This window comes from Nansenia antarctica (assembly GCF_963989245.1).
Source record: "Nansenia antarctica genome assembly, chromosome: 19".
NCBI lineage: Eukaryota > Metazoa > Chordata > Actinopteri > Argentiniformes > Microstomatidae > Nansenia > Nansenia antarctica.
The window spans coordinates 1,775,507-1,791,325 of NC_137692.1; the positions used below are offsets into that span (position 1 = coordinate 1,775,507).

General features: G+C 43.8%; 2 pseudogenes across 2 annotated transcripts; both read right to left on the reverse strand.

The window, feature by feature from the left end:
* Window positions 1-3,505: 3,505 nt before the first annotated feature.
* Window positions 3,506-7,469, reverse strand: LOC308174250 (E3 ubiquitin-protein ligase TRIM35-like; annotated as a pseudogene). The gene is made up of 2 exons: window positions 6,595-7,469; window positions 3,506-3,525 (listed from the first exon to the last, which is right to left on the reverse strand). The product of its transcript is annotated as an E3 ubiquitin-protein ligase TRIM35-like (transcript).
* Window positions 7,470-8,636: 1,167 nt separating this feature from the next.
* Window positions 8,637-13,226, reverse strand: LOC308174251 (E3 ubiquitin-protein ligase TRIM35-like; annotated as a pseudogene). Its single transcript has 2 exons — window positions 12,470-13,226; window positions 8,637-9,504 (listed from the first exon to the last, which is right to left on the reverse strand). The product of its transcript is annotated as an E3 ubiquitin-protein ligase TRIM35-like (transcript).
* Window positions 13,227-15,819: the final 2,593 nt, after the last annotated feature.

The following is a 15,819-nucleotide window of genomic DNA, read 5'->3' on the forward strand; positions in this document are numbered from 1 at the left end:
GTGAAGACATGTTTGTTTATTATTTGCGACATAATAATTACGACATACAATTCAAAGGTACAATAAAGAATGTTTATTTTGTTTTTTCACTGGGTAATGTTGCAGTGCATACAAAATATTGTAAGAAAATAAATAAAATGTCATCTTGACGGATTTACAAACATAGGAGCTGTCCAACAAAAAGTTTCAAACACTGCGAAAATGGCAAGACTCCCAGTCAATGGTTGCATATGTTTTTTGTACTTTGTACTCAATAGTTAAACTCAACAATACTTCTACTTCACTGTCTGTCCAAATGAACGACTCCTTTGCTCCCCGAGGCGGCATGTTGTTTACGATTGGAATTTTGTATTTCGCGGATGTAACGCGGAAGAACCGCTTTAGCTTTTCCTGGCGTCTGATTGGCCAGCGGAGCTATGGGGTTAAAATGATATCGCCGACTACTGGTGTGGAATGCTCAATGACAGCGTTTATATTGCCTTCATACGTATGCATCTGGATGCAGATATTTTATAAACGTGCTCGTCTGGAAGGTGATATTTTTATATACAAAAAACGTTTATCAAAAAAACGTATTGGTGTGGACATAGCCTGAATCAAGACAAACTAACAAACAAAACACAACCAAACAGTCAACTAACAATGGGAGACAAGGAGGAGCATTTAAACAGACGGGCAGCCCTCTGATTGGAGAATGGGCAGCCTTCTGATTGGATGGGAGTGGGATGATGAATGAGGGAATGATTGGCCAATTGACAACACCTGGATGGAGAATGATAGAGGAGAACACAGAAGGGAAGGAAACACAACAAGGACACATGTGGACGTAACAAACATATTCATATCATCTATTAGATATTCTTAATCCAGTTCTCATCAGTACTAACCATTTTTTTTATTTTTTATTTTTTTTAACCTTTATTTATACAGGTTGAAACACATTGAGCCCCAAGGGCTCATTTTCAAGTGTGACCTGTTCAGGCATACAACATCCACCACAAACAAATACAATACAAACACCTGGCCTACATAGTGTAAAAACTAAACTAAAAACTACATTGTCTAAAACTAAAACTAGTCTAAAATAGTCTAAGATAAACTAAACTTTCCGTCAGTATAGACTAAAACTAAACAAAAACTACACAGTCTAAAACAAAAACTAGTCTAAAACAGTCTAAGATAATCTAAAACTAAGCTAAAACTACAAAAACCTAAAACTAGACAGCTAAAGATCTAGGGACAGGGAGGGGTCAGTAATGCATGGGCAAAAGGGAGGGAAACAGTGAGCAAGTTGGATGAGAGATCACCAAACTGCACAGACTGTTTCCGTTGTGACAGGTAGTTGGAGAACCAGCCAACAGCATGAGGGGACAGCCCAATATCAGAGAGGCGCTGGCATAAGATGGCATGATCGACGGTGTCAAAGGCTTTAGACAAGTCGATAAAAAGTGCAGCACAGAGATTCTTCTTATCCAAAGCCTCAGTAATATCATTAACCACTTTGACAGCAGCAGACACTGTGCTGTGCTGTTTCCTAAAACCAGACTGAAGGGGCGATAGGATGTTGTGTGAATCTAGGAAGTCCTTGATCTGATCGTTAATTAGTCGCTCAAGGACCTTGGCTAGGACAGAAAGCTTTGAAATTGGTCTGTAGTTGTTCAAACATTTTGGGTCACCCCCCTTCAGAAGTGGGAGCACAAAAGCGGTTTTCCAGACCTCTGGCATCACATTGTTAGAAATAGATAAATTGAAAATGTGTGATACAGGTTCTGTAATGAAATCTGCAGCAAGGCGCAGAAAGAGAGGAGGAAGATTGTCAGGACCTGCCGATTTCCTAGGGTCTAACTCTCTTAAGGCTTTCCAGACATCACTGACAGAGAAGGGGGAGAACGAGAAAGAGTGGTGCCCAGGGAGACTACCAGAGGTTTTCGCCAAAGGAGGAGGAGGGGGACCGGACGGTGGGGAGTTGGCGCCTGATAAGGAATCAAACAGTAAACCGGAGGCTATAAAGTGTTTGTTGAAACAGTTAAGCATCTCCGATTTATCGAACACTGGTACTGAGTTGTCGATAATTTGGGAAGGTAGCTCAGCAGGACCGGAGTTGGCAGAGAGGGACTTAACTGTGTTCCAAAACTTTCTGGGGTCATTCAGATTATCTGTGGAACGTGAACGATAGAAATCACTTTTTGCTGTTTTGACAGAAGCAGTGAAGTTATTTCTCACCTGCCGAAAAGAAAGCCAATCAGCTTCAGAGTCGGACTGCCTGGCAGCGGCCCAGAGCCGGTTTCTTTTGTGAAGGAGGGATGACAGCTCGCTAGAGAACCAGGGGGTGTTTCGACCTTTAACCCTGAAGCGCCGAAAAGGAGCATGCTTGTTAATAAGACAGCTAAAACTATCGTGAAAATATTCCCAGGCGAGGTCAACATCACCAATCAGGAAAATACGGTCCCAACGAACCTGCTGCAGGTCATGGAGGAAAGCTTGCTCTATGAAGTTCTTTTGATCTCTCTTCTGAATGACACGGGGCTTAGAACGAGGGATTTTGCTATCCCTGATAGCTCCAATTACACAATGATCACTGAGGTCATTTGCAAAAACACTAACTGCAGTGAATGTATGCGGCCTATTAGTGATAAATAAGTCCAGAAGCGTTGATTTGTCTGGACGTTTGGGATTTAGCCGTGTGGGGCCTTCAATGATTTGGGTGAAATCAAAAGACAAGCAATGGGCTTTAAAGTCATCTGAAGCTATGGAGAGCCAGTTCCAGTTTAGGTCCCCTATGAGGACTATTTCATTAAAATGAAGCTGAGACAGGAGCTGCATTAAGGAGGGCAATGTATCAGGGGAGGCTGATGGGGGCCTATAGCAGCCAACAACGGTTAGGTGTTGACCTCCAGACAGATTCAAGGCTAACAATTCAAATTGCTTAGTAGCAGATGTAGAAAGCAGGACATGAGCAGCGAGAAATGATCTAACATAGATAGCCACGCCCCCGCCTCTCCGGGGATGATCAGAGCGGTAGAGATTAAACCCATCTAGAGCAACATCCCTATCTGATATGGACTTTGAGAGCCAGGTCTCAGAGACAACAATAATGTGAGCACCAGTCGATTCTGCCCATATACGTATCATATCCATTTTAGGTAAGAGACTGCGTGCATTAATGTGAATGAAACGTAACCCGTGCATATTCTTAAAATCATCTGGTGTGTTACAAATGGTAGGGTTAGCAGACATGGGGCCAGGATTTGGCTGAACATTTCCTGACATCAAAAGCAACAAAAGAACAAGAAGTCTCTTTCTCACCATGAATGGAGGGTTCAGTAGAGACTGAGAGTCCTTGGAGGCAGTGACGTCCAGGAGAGTGTCCGCAGATGAGATTGTGAAGCAGTCTTTTAGAGCAGTGAGACTGACAAGCTGCCGCCAGTTTGCAAAGACTGCGTAGCTGAGAGAGTTCGGGACACAGTGGAGTGGGGACTGGGAGAGTACACCAAAAACAAGGGTTTCACTGCACGGAATGACCAACTGTGAGAACACAGAGAACACAAATGACGCCAACACAAAATAATTTTTAGCGCTGTTCAAACAGCTAGTGGATAAAATTCCTGACAAGTAGAGTAGATTTGTTTAGAGGGGCTATTCCATCAACTTTGCTAAAGGAAAGTCCATATTTTTTTGGATTTTCCTTTAGCAACGTTGATGGAATAGCCCCAAAGTTGTTAACAGTTAATTAACCTTGTTGTTTTTATTGTGCTGTTGGGGTATTCCATCAACTTTGCTAAAGGAAAGTCCTTATTTTTGGGATTTTCCTTTAGCAACGTTGATGGAATAGCCCCAAAGTTGTTAACAGTTAATTAACCTTGTTGTTTTTATTGTGCTGTTCGGGGGGTATTCCATCAACTTTGCTAAAGGAAAGTCCTTATTTTGGGGATTTTCCTTTAGCAACATTGATGGAATAGCCCCCATGATACTTACATTTGTTGTTGTTGTTGTTGTTGTTGGACTACTAAAGTATTTGTTTCAAACCAATTGTTGGTGGATTCATTATGAGCATGAATAACAGATTGTCTTATATAATCAAACCACATTTTCCCATTTAGCTAGCAGTTAGTTCACTGTAAAAATCCTAAAATTGTAAGACAAATATTTTTGTAATATTTTTTTTATTTGAAGAAATCACACAATTAAGACATAAAACAGATTGAAACAAGCCTAAAATGGTATCAACATGGCTAACATACAATTATACATTTCTGGGTCACAAACAGCATTGTACTATGGTGCTTGCACATGGCCCGAAACCAAGGCAGCCAGTCTGTCCCTTGTAACATTCCCAGAGGTCTCGTTACCTGCTAGGGGCTCACCGGGAGGTTGGGGGTCAAACATGTCCTGTGCATCTGGATCTAGCTCCAGCATGTCTCCATTATCGAGACACACATTGTGCAAAAAAGCACAGGACGCAACTACCACAGGTGCAAATATTGGTTTAACCTCCAAGGCTTTGAACAGGGTAGATCTCCATCTGGTCTTCATCATTCCAAAAGCCCTTTCTACAATGCTGCGGCCTCTGGAATGATAATTATTGAAGCGCCCCTGTATTTGTCCAATAACGGGATCCTTGTATGGTGTGATGAGGCAGATTGGTGTGTCCAAACAGGGATAGCCACCATCACCCAGAAGCATGTAACCCCTGGGAGGGTACTGTCTGGTCCTGTAAAAGGTACTATTCTTCATGATGCGTGTGTCATGAACCGACCCCGGGTAGCCTACAAAGATGTCAAGGAATCTACCCTTCGAATCACAAATTGCCTGCATGTTTATAGAAAAGAATCCTTTGTAATTTAAATAGTCAATTCGGTGTAGTAGAGGGGGTTTGATCCTGATATGGCAGCCATCTATTGCACCCACAACGTTGTTGAAGGCAGGGCTTCCTGATAGCAGGGCAAATCCTTGCCCAACAGCATGAAGCTCTCCTGCCGGTGGGAGAGAGATGGCTCGCTTGAGGTTGTTCCAAATGTGCTGTGCAACTCTGTGGATGATGCGGTGGACTGTGGCTTTTGGCACATTGAAGACACGGCATACAACCTGATAGGACAGTCCATGAGCCAGCCAGTACACATAAATGAGGACTTCCATCTGATTTCCCCAGCCATGATCCTGTTCCCTCTGTATGAGCCTCTGCAGACCATGCATGGCTCTTCTGCTGAGGCGGTAGTCCTGTCTCAGGTCAGCCTCTACATTAAACCATAAACGCAGGATGGGCAGGTCCTGACTCAGCTTGCAGTATCTCATAGGATGACCAGTCTGTAAAAGGAAATACGTTCACATTCCTTAGTCTGAATAGGAAAGATTTTACTGCAGGACATTTCTCCATTCCCCATCCCCCAAGCAATGTCCCCATCCCCCAATCAATGTCCCCATCCCCCAAGCCATTTCCCCCCAATCCCCCCAAACCAAACACATATGGAACAAACACGTTAATAGCACGATAGCATTAATTACCACGTAATTACGCCATGTACGCATTGTACTGCACACAGATCATCACACAAATCAATAATACAAAATGTAAAAGGTCGGTTACTCGTTGAGACAACATTTACATGAATAACCACTATACTAGCATGTTGTGTTGCTTGGTTAAAAACTTTTTTGCAGTCTATCGTACATACCAAAAACTGTCCCATCAGTCCCATCAGTATTCTGGCGCGTCGAAGACGTCTTGCTCTTCCATGATTTCTCAGGTGTGTTAATAATAAACGAAAATAGATGCTTATAGCACACGCAACAGAAATAAACACAGCTGAAGAAGGCATTGCGAGATGTGAGAATTCGCCGGCAACACAACGCGTCACCCGTACCGCGTCAAACCACTGTTGATGACGTAGGCGCCGTGAAGGGCTGTCCCAATTCATAGGGCTTAGATTTCAAGGGGTAGGGCTTGTGACGTGTTCGAAGGCCTTGCCTTCGAATCGAGTGACACTCGAAAACGAGCCATAGGGGTAGAAAAGGGAATTGGGATTGGCCCCAAGTCTTCCAAGTTGTAGGCCCGACATTTGTCATTAATAGTAGAATCCCATCCAGTTAACAAACTGAACACGACAAGAGTAAAAAACAACATTGTAGATGTAGCAGGCTTCAGCTAGCAGAGCAGAGTAGATGTAGCAGGCTTCAGCTAGCAGAGCAGAGTAGATGTAGTAGGCCTCAGCTAGCAGAGCAGAGTAGATGTAGCAGGCTTCAGCTAGCAGAGCAGAGTAGTAGCAGGCCTCAGCTAGCAGAGCAGAGTAGATGTAGCAGGCCTCAGCTAGCAGAGCAGAGTAGATGTAGCAGGCTTCAGCCAGCAGAGCAGAGTAGATGTAGCAGGCTTCAGTCTGCTCTGAGGGGTAGTCACGTGTGGGGTACACAGAAGGTCTTCGGTTCGACGCTTTACACACAGAGTCTGCATGGAACCTGCTGAAGTTGCTCTTGTTATAAACGGGAAGCCCTTTTAAGAAATCCGCCTCCTCTCATCGAAGAGGATATCTGTTGTATTTGTATATGTGTTTCGCCCAGAATTTACATCGAGATATCCTCGATGTTGAAAGATGAACCAACCATGCTTGACAATCCCCTGCATCTTCTCCCAGACTCTGAACTGCAGGTTGCCCAGGTGTTTGGCCACGTCTATCAGCGCTCCTGAAACCTTCTCTGGGTCTGGCAGTGTAACCTGGGCTCTTTTCTTACTGGCCTTGAAGTTCTGCAGGAAGGAGATGTCTTCAGCTTTCAGCTCCTTCTCTAAGGCTGTGATTGTGTCTGAAAGTGATGATATCTGTCTGCTCAGTGCCTCAGTCTTCTTCTTCATCATCTGTCTCTTCTGCTCCTCTTCCTCTCTCAGTGCAGCCATCCTGGCCTCCTCTTCCTCTCGTAGAAACTGGTGGAGTTTCTCAAACCCCTCCTTAATCTGTCTCTCTGTGTGCTGGGCCTGGCTCTTAATGTGCTCTGATGTTTCATCACAGGTTTGTTTAACTTTGTTAAAGACCTCCAGCTTCTCCTTTAAGGGTTTCAGAGCTGTCTGGAGTTCCTCCTTATGTTCCTGTGCAGCCTCGTCTACTGGGACAGTCATGAGATGTGTGTTTCTTTGAGGCCTGACACACCACACAGATGGGCTGTTTATCATCCAGACAGAAGAGCTTGAGTTTCTCACCGTGCAGACTGCACAGCACCTCAGACCCTGCCTCAGCTCTCTGACTTCTCTCCTGTAAGAAGGCCTCACACACGTTCTTTAGAGCTAGGTTAAAGGTAAGAGGCTCATGCTTTGAGGATCTTCTCCTACAAACTGGACATTCCCGAGATTCCTTGTGTTCCCAGTATTCCTGCAGACAGGCTTTACAGAAGCTGTGACTACAGGACAGGATGACAGGATCTTTAAAGATGTCACAGCACACAGGACAGGAGAAATCCTCCTCTGGGAGAGATGATTTAGCAGCCATTTTGTCACACAATCCCTGTCCCTCTTCTCTAACAGCCTCTAAATATTACTTTAACTTTTGACAAAGTTCTCCTGCTTTTAAACCAACACTTTTACAATGAATCAAGACAAACTAACAAACAAAACACAACCAAACAGTCAACTAACAATGGGAGACAAGGAGGAGCATTTAAACAGACGGGCAGCCCTCTGATTGGAGAATTGTTACGTTCTATGTTCGCTAGGGAGAAGAAGAAGTAACAAAATATTACAGGTGTTATGTAATAAGGATATTTATTAACAGCCACAATGTGCATTCATTTATTTAACAATTGATTACATTTCCATAAAATAATTATGTACATCTTAAATAAAATATCAAACAAGTCAACATTCTTCTTCTCCTCTTCATTGTCTTCAATCTTAAACACAGGAATGAAACAACACATAAAGGCCAACTTGGAAGGAGGCTAGCAGGCAAGAAGTAATTTAATTGCTTAGGCACACTTTAGCTAACAGGCATAACGTCAGAACAAACTGCTTTCCCTGCAAAGTCATCTGCCCTTCTTAGAAATCCAGCATTTTCTGTTGTTTTGACCCACTACCAGACTGCTTTCTGTGCCTGGAACACAAGGCACAAGAGAGGCAGTTCTAGTTCCCCAGACAGCCAGCGAGCAAAGGCAAGCCTCAAGAATGAATATGAAACTCCTTAAGCAGCCAGAGTGGAGGAGAAAGAAGGGGTATCTCCGTCGCTCTCCCCCTCTTCCTCCGCAGCGTCTCCACTCAGCATCTGCCGGGGCACCCAGCTGAACGGCACCCAGCTGAACGGGGCGCGAGCCTCTAAATATTACTTTAACTTTTGACAAAGTTCTCCTGCTTTTAAACCAACACTTTTACACTGAATCAAGACAAACTAACAAACAAAACACAACCAAACAGTCAACTAACAATGGGAGACAAGGAGGAGCATTTAAACAGACGGGCAGCCCTCTGATTGGAGAATGGGCAGCCTTCTGATTGGATGGGAGTGGGATGATGAATGAGGGACTGATTGGCCAATTGACAACACCTGGATGGAGAATGATAGAGGAGAACACAGAAGGGAAGGAAACACAACAAGGACACATGTGGACGTAACAAACATATTCATATAATCTATTAGATATTCTTAATCCAGTTCTCATCAGTACTAACCATGCTTGACAATCCCCTGCATCTTCTCCCAGACTCTGAAATGCAGGTTGCCCAGGTGTTTGGCCACGTCTATCAGCGCTCCTGAAACCTTCTCTGGGTCTGGCAGTGTAAACTGGGCTCTTTTCTTACTGGCCTTGAAGTTCTGCAGGAAGGAGATGTCTTCAGCTTTCAGCTCCTTCTCTAAGGCTGTGATTGTTCTGAACGTGATGATATCTGTCTGCTCAGTGCCTCAGTCTTCTTCTTCATCATCTGACTCTTCTGCTCCTCTTCCTCTCTCAGTGCAGCCATCCTGGCCTCCTCTTCCTCTCGTAGAAACTGGTGGAGTTTCTCAAACCCCTCCTTAATCTGTCTCTCTGTGTGCTGGGCCTGGCTCTTAATGTGCTCTGATGTTTCATCACAGGTTTGTTTAACTTTGTTAAAGACCTCCAGCTTCTCCTGTAAGGGTTTCAGAGCTGTCTGGAGTTCCTCCTTATGTTCCTGTGCAGCCTCGTCTACTGGGACACAGTCATGAGATTTGTGTTTCTTTGAGGCCTGACACACCACACAGATGGGCTGTTTATCATCCAGACAGAAGAGCTTGAGTTTCTCACCGTGCAGACTGCACAGCACCTCAGACCCTGCCTCAGCTCTCTGACTTCTCTCCTGTAAGAAGGCCTCACACACGTTCTTTAGAGCTAGGTTAAAGGTAAGAGGCTCATGCTTTGAGGATCTTCTCCTACACACTGGACATTCCCGAGATTCCTTGTGTTCCCAGTATTCCTGCAGACAGGCTTTACAGAAGCTGTGACTACAGGACAGGATGACAGGATCTTTAAAGATGTCACAGCACACAGGACAGGAGAAATCCTCCTCTGGGAGAGATTATTTAGCAGCCATTTTGTCACACAATCCCTGTCCCTCTTCTCTAACAGCCTCTAAATATTACTTTAACTTTTGACAAAGTTCTCCTGCTTTTTTTAAGTTCTGTGCATTTTATTTAATTACCATATGTAACATATAAATAAATATTAGTTGCAGTTAAATGTTACATAAACCGCAAGTGTGAAACACACATGTTAAAGTGAAAATCAAACCAATTTCTAGATAATATCTTACGTGGAATTTCCATCCAACAGTTGAATACCGGAGCTAGTCTCTTTTTTTTTTTTTTTTACAGTTTTTATTTTGGGTTTTCAATTTTATATAGAGGGCACAAACAAAACAATACAACGACAAGGACAATATTAAACATACACAGCAAGAACCCCAGAGCTGATTGAAACCCCCACAGAACCCAGACAGGACCACTGGAACTGTGAAGACTCCGTGGAAGCCCAATCAACTCCCCCCCCCCCCCCCCCCCCGCTGCACATACAGTAAACAGTCACAGTACATACACTAGGGGTTTGGAGAAAATGAAAAATAAATAAAAGCAATAATAAATAAAAAAAATAAAAAAACATGTCGCTCAGATATATTTATAATAGAATTAAGGTATGGACGTAGATATCATTACATTACATTACATTATTGTCGTCTAGCATAGGCCTTCATCCAAAGCGACCCACCCAAAACCCCACCAAACCAGTACCCTGGGGTCAGATAATGCATACATTTGCCAAGCAAGAATCCTTAGGGGAAACCTTGCAGTAAGGAAGATGACAAGGCAGGTCCAATATATTTTAAGTAGGGGTCCCAAGTTTGGTAGAAACTGTCCGTCTTGGAGTGTAACATGCAAGTGATATATTCATTGGGAATGCAGTCCATTATGATATTATGCCAAGATTTTTGGGAGGGGGGAGCTTCCTTTATCCAGTATAGCAGAATGTTTTTCCTTGCGGAAAATGTTAAGAGGTTGAACAACCTTTGGTGTTTGGCATTCGAGATCTGGCGATCCGGAGTGCCAAGAATGAGACACCTAGGGTCCAATCCCACCGAGACATTGAACATAATTGAGAGTTCATTAACAACATTAGTCCAGTAGCTTTGGATTTTTGGACAAGACCAGAAATAATGAAAGATATTACCAACATTGGATTTACATTTGCAGCAGAGTGGTGAGGAGTTGCTGTCCATTTTATTTTTGAGTGCAGGTGTTACATGAATACGGTGTAAGATTTTATATTGTGTGGACTTAGTACGATTACAGACTGAGATCTTTTTGGCGTAGGTCCAAACTTCTTTCCACTCCGCCTCATTAAAAGTGACCCCTAGATCTTTTTCCCAAGCCAGTTTGATGGCCTGGGAATTTTGGGGAGATATCGAAGCAAGAGCTTTGTAAAATGCGCTGATGCGTCTGATGGGTTGTTGAGATAGCATCTCTTCCAAAACAGAGATAGAATTATTAGTCATTAGAGTGGTGTCCTTAATAATAAACCGGGTGATTTGTAAGTATTTAAATTGATCAGATTTTTGAAGGTGAAAACATTGTTGAAGTTGTGTAAAGGAGAATAAAGAGATATTGTCGAACAGATCTCCCAATTTTGTTATACCCTGCTTGTACCATCTTTTGAAGGTCTGGTCAATGCGGCCTGGCTCGAAATCTGGATTGTCCAGGACTGGAGTGAGAGGAGACGTCAGATCAGAACGGCCCTCTATCTTGCAGACGGAACGCCAGGCTTTAACTGTGCTTATAGTGATAGGGTTGGAGCAACATTTGTTTTATAGATTTAAGGTCTTTAACAAAAAGCAGGTTCCATAAGGGGCATGTCGACTGAGAGCTCTCAATATCAACCCAGATAGACACTTTCTCGTGTTTAAACCAAGTCGCCATCACCCGAAGGTGACTGGCGAGCTGGTAATACCTTAAATTAGGTACATCTAAGCCCCCATCCGTGCCTACCATTTGAAGTTTTGCCAGTTTTAGCCTGGGCCTCCTCTTACTCCAAATAAAAGCGCTCAGCCAGCCTTCAATTTCTTTGATTACCTTATTTGATAATAGCAGAGGGAGCATTTGTAAGGGATACAGTAGTTTGGGAAGTATACTCATTTTGAAAAGAGCTATCCTTCCTAGCCATGAAATAGGTAGATGGGCCCACCGATTAAGGTCCGCTTTGATGGACTGTAGGAGAGGGGGAAAGTTACATTTATACAATTGGTCATATGTGGGTGTTATATACACTCCCAGGTAGAGAAAACCATCAGGGGACCAGTGGAAAGGGAAGGGTTCAGCAACATCAGGGACAGATTTCAAAGATCCAAGAGGCATCGCCTCGGATTTGGCAAAGTTGATTTTATAACCTGAGAAGGTGCCAAATGAGGAGATAACCTTGGTCAGGTGTGGGACGGAGGACTGGGGGTGTGATAAAAATAGCAAAATGTCATCAGCATATAAAGAAATCTTGTGCTCCCTGCTCTGAGTGGAAATACCAGAAATAGAGATGTTTTGTCTTATAGCTTGTGCCAGAGGTTCGAGCGCAATGTTGAAAAGCAGCGGACTCAGTGGGTCTCCCTGGCGATTGCCACGGTGGAGTGCAAAGTTGTCTGATCGCAATCCATTTGTCAGGACTGCTGCTAGTGGAGAGTTATAAAGAACTCTGATCCACTTAATGAGGTAATCTCCGAGTCCAAATGCTTGTAGTGTAGAAAATAAGTAAGGCCATTCAACTCTGTCGAATGCCTTCTCTGCATCTAGGGAAAGCACCAGAGCTGGGAGGTTGGAGTTGTGGCAAAATTGAATGATGTTGAGTAACCGTCGTGTGTTGTCACTAGAGTTGCGACCTTTGATGAAGCCTGTCTTGACTTACTTAACTTATGCCGTTGAATCTCTTGCAGAGCAAAGGCCATCAACGACTCTTCTCCATCCATCACGGCTCTGGGCTTTCTTTTCCACCTCTCCCCAGCTGGTACCCTGCCTCTTCAACTCCGCCTCAGAGTCCCGCCTCCAGCTGTTTCTGGGCCTTCCTCTTTTCCGCTTTCCCTGTGGGTTCCACGTCAGGGCCTGTCGTGTGATGGTAGCTGCTGGTTTGCGCAGGGTGTGACCAATCCATCCCCACTTCCGTCTCCTGATCTGGCTCTCTACTGGCTCCTGGCTCCCTCTCTGCCATAGTTCCTTATTACTGATTTTATCTGGCCACCTGATTTTGAAGATGCGCCTCAGACAGATGTTGATGAAGGTCTGGATTTTCTGCAATGTTTTCTTTGTCATTCTCCATGTTTCTGAGCCATAGAGAAGGACACATTTGACATTAGAGTTAAAGATGCGCACCTTCGTTGGAGTAACTATTTCCCTTGAGGCCCAGATGTTCTTCAGGATGATAAAGGCTGCTCTGGCTTTGCCTACCCTAGCAGTGACATCACTGTCTGTGCCACCCTGCTTGTCAATGACGCTGCCAAGGTAGGTGAAGGAGTCGACTTCTCTGATGGGTCTGTCGTCTATGCTGACGGGGGTGGTGTTCGGGGTGGTAATCCTCATCAGTTTGGTCTTTTCCTTGTTCATCCTGAGGCCTGCTGCAAGGGATGTGATTGAAAGCTGGGTGGTCTTGTCCTGCATGTGGTTATAGCTGTGTGACAGGAGTGCCAGGTCGTCAGCAAAATCAAGGTCATCAAGCTGTGACCAGAGGGTCCAATGTATGCCTTCCTTCTTGCCCGCTGTGATGGTCTTCATTATCCAGTCTATGACCAGGAGGAACAAGAAGGGTGACAGTAGACATCCCTGTCGCACTCCGGTCTTGACCTCGAAACTGTCTGACGTCTGGCCTGCATGTAAGACCCTGCAAGTCATTCCCTGGTAGGTGTTCTGGACCAATATCCTTTGTATACCTTTTGATTAATTATTTGTGATTAATTTGTCTTTGTGTTGTGCCATTATTCAGTGCTTTCAAGGGCACTGTTTCGACTTGATATCAAGTCAAAATGGACTGTGCGCCCTCTTGTGTTTAAATAATGTAACTGCTTTGGTCTCCCTCCACAGAGCCTAAGTGGCTGTCCACTAACCTGGGCATCCTGACCTGTATTGAGTGCTCTGGGATCCACAGGGAGATGGGCGTCCACATTTCCCGCATACGGTCTATGGAACTGGACAACCTAGGGTCTTCCGAGCTCTTGGTATATTACATTTTGCTGTATTTTAATTAGATAATCTTTACTTTACTATCCTGCCTTTCGACTAGAGTAACTAGTCGAAATTTAAATAGCTTTTATTAAACAATCATTTTAAGCAGTAGAGACAGTATGCCTGCTCTACATTATGGAATTGTAGAGGTGGACTTGTGGATGTGTAGTTTTATTTGATTTGATTTGTCTTTTCTCTCTCCTTAGCTGGCCAAGAACATAGGGAACAGTAGTTTCAATGACATCATGGAAGGGAACTTCCCGAGTCTCTCACCAAAGCCCGCTCCGTCAAGTGACATGTGAGTCTCTACATAATCAGATTCCAGTCGGTTGAAGACACTGAGTTCAATAGGGTCTGTTGACTTTGACCACTGTCACGTCACTGTAATTGTTGCCAATGCTAGAGGGTCACTTTTAGAATGTTCTTGTCCCACTTTGGACCCCTGCTTTTTACACTGTACTGTGTTGTTGCCAGGTTTCATTTATCATTTGTGTGACTTGATGTGAACGTATTCTAACATACTGTACAGAATGCAGAACCTTTATAGAATACATGCTAAATATGGCAACATCATAGCCATGGAGATTTTAAACACGAAATAGTGTAGAAACCAACTATATTATTTTCTGTGGCAGGACGGCAAGGAAGGAGTACATCAACGCTAAATATGTGGATCATAAGTTTGCCCGTCAGACCGGTGCCACGGTAACGGGCAAGCTGGCCGAGCTGTACGAGGCGGTCCGCTCCCGAGACCTATGTAAGGACATCAAGGTAGGTCTCCAGCCTCCAGCTCCAAGACAGGAGGATATGAAGGTAAGTGTCCCGCCTCCAGCCCCAGGACAGGAGGGCATTGAGGTTGCCCACGACGATGGACACAGCAGAGGTAAGTCAACATGTAGAACACATCGACCAAGGACATACTAACCATACTAATGAAGTATTCTATTCTGTAGCTATAGGCCTGGTGAAGCTGAACTCTCTCTCCTCTCTCTAGCGGCCAGCCCAGTGACAGCTGTGACGACGCCTTGTGAGGGGAGCGGAGCTTCAAAGCCCAAGAAGCGTTCCCTCCTCCAGCGGATTCTCAAATCTGTGAGGAGCCTTGGCAGCTGCTGTCCACGCAGACAGTCTCCGTCCAACGAGACCCAGTAACCGTCTTCACGACGATGGACACAGCAGAGGTAAGTCAACATATAGAACACATAGACCAAGGACATACGAACTAAACTAATGACGTATTCTATTCTGTAGCGATAGGCCTGGTGAAGCTCATATGAACTCTCTCTCCTGTCTCTAGTGCCCGGCACAGTGGCGGCTGTGACGACGCCTCCAGAGGATGCATCAAAAATTAAAAATTAAATAATTTGGATTCCATTCCTTTTGCTTGTGCATTTTTCATATCTTATGAACTTGTTATGCTGAAGATTGTGTAACTAGATAAGTGGTCTTAACAATATCATAGCTAGAAGCAACTGCGATTACAGCAACAAATATAGTAGCTAAGCATGTTTACAGCCATGCCTGAGGCAATATCCCAATAGAAATGTAATCATAATAAGAATCATATACAAGAATCATATACAAGAATCACAACAAGACATATAAGGAATCATTAGAAATATACATGAGCTAGAAATGGTATGCCTACTGAAGAAAGATGGTCATACATTCTCCCTCCCTCCCTGATACTAAACAACAAAGTAATTACTATTAAAGTGATTATTACTATAAATGTATTAACTTTAACTTCATGAAGCAGTTTAATTGGAGTTGTGTTAGCCACATAAAGAAAATACATATCTAAAACTGAATTATGAAGGTTACTATGGGATTAGGTTAGAGAGAGGGAAGGAATGAGGATTGTGTTAGTTACAAGCAATATCCCCCTACCTGGTCCTACCCTTAAATGTCCACTAGATGGCAGGCATGTATCAGCATAAATCAGGGGTCTCCAACCTTTTTTCATCTGAGAGCTACTTTGAAAAAATGTAAGTGGCCGAGAGCTACTCATATCTTATTACTTACCTTCATTCACATAACGTATTATTTTGTCTTTTTGTCTCTTTCACAAAATATTTTGCATGTGTGTTATAAGTGCATTGACTCCTGTATTTTGAAGAGGAACCCGGCGCTATGAAGCGTCGACACG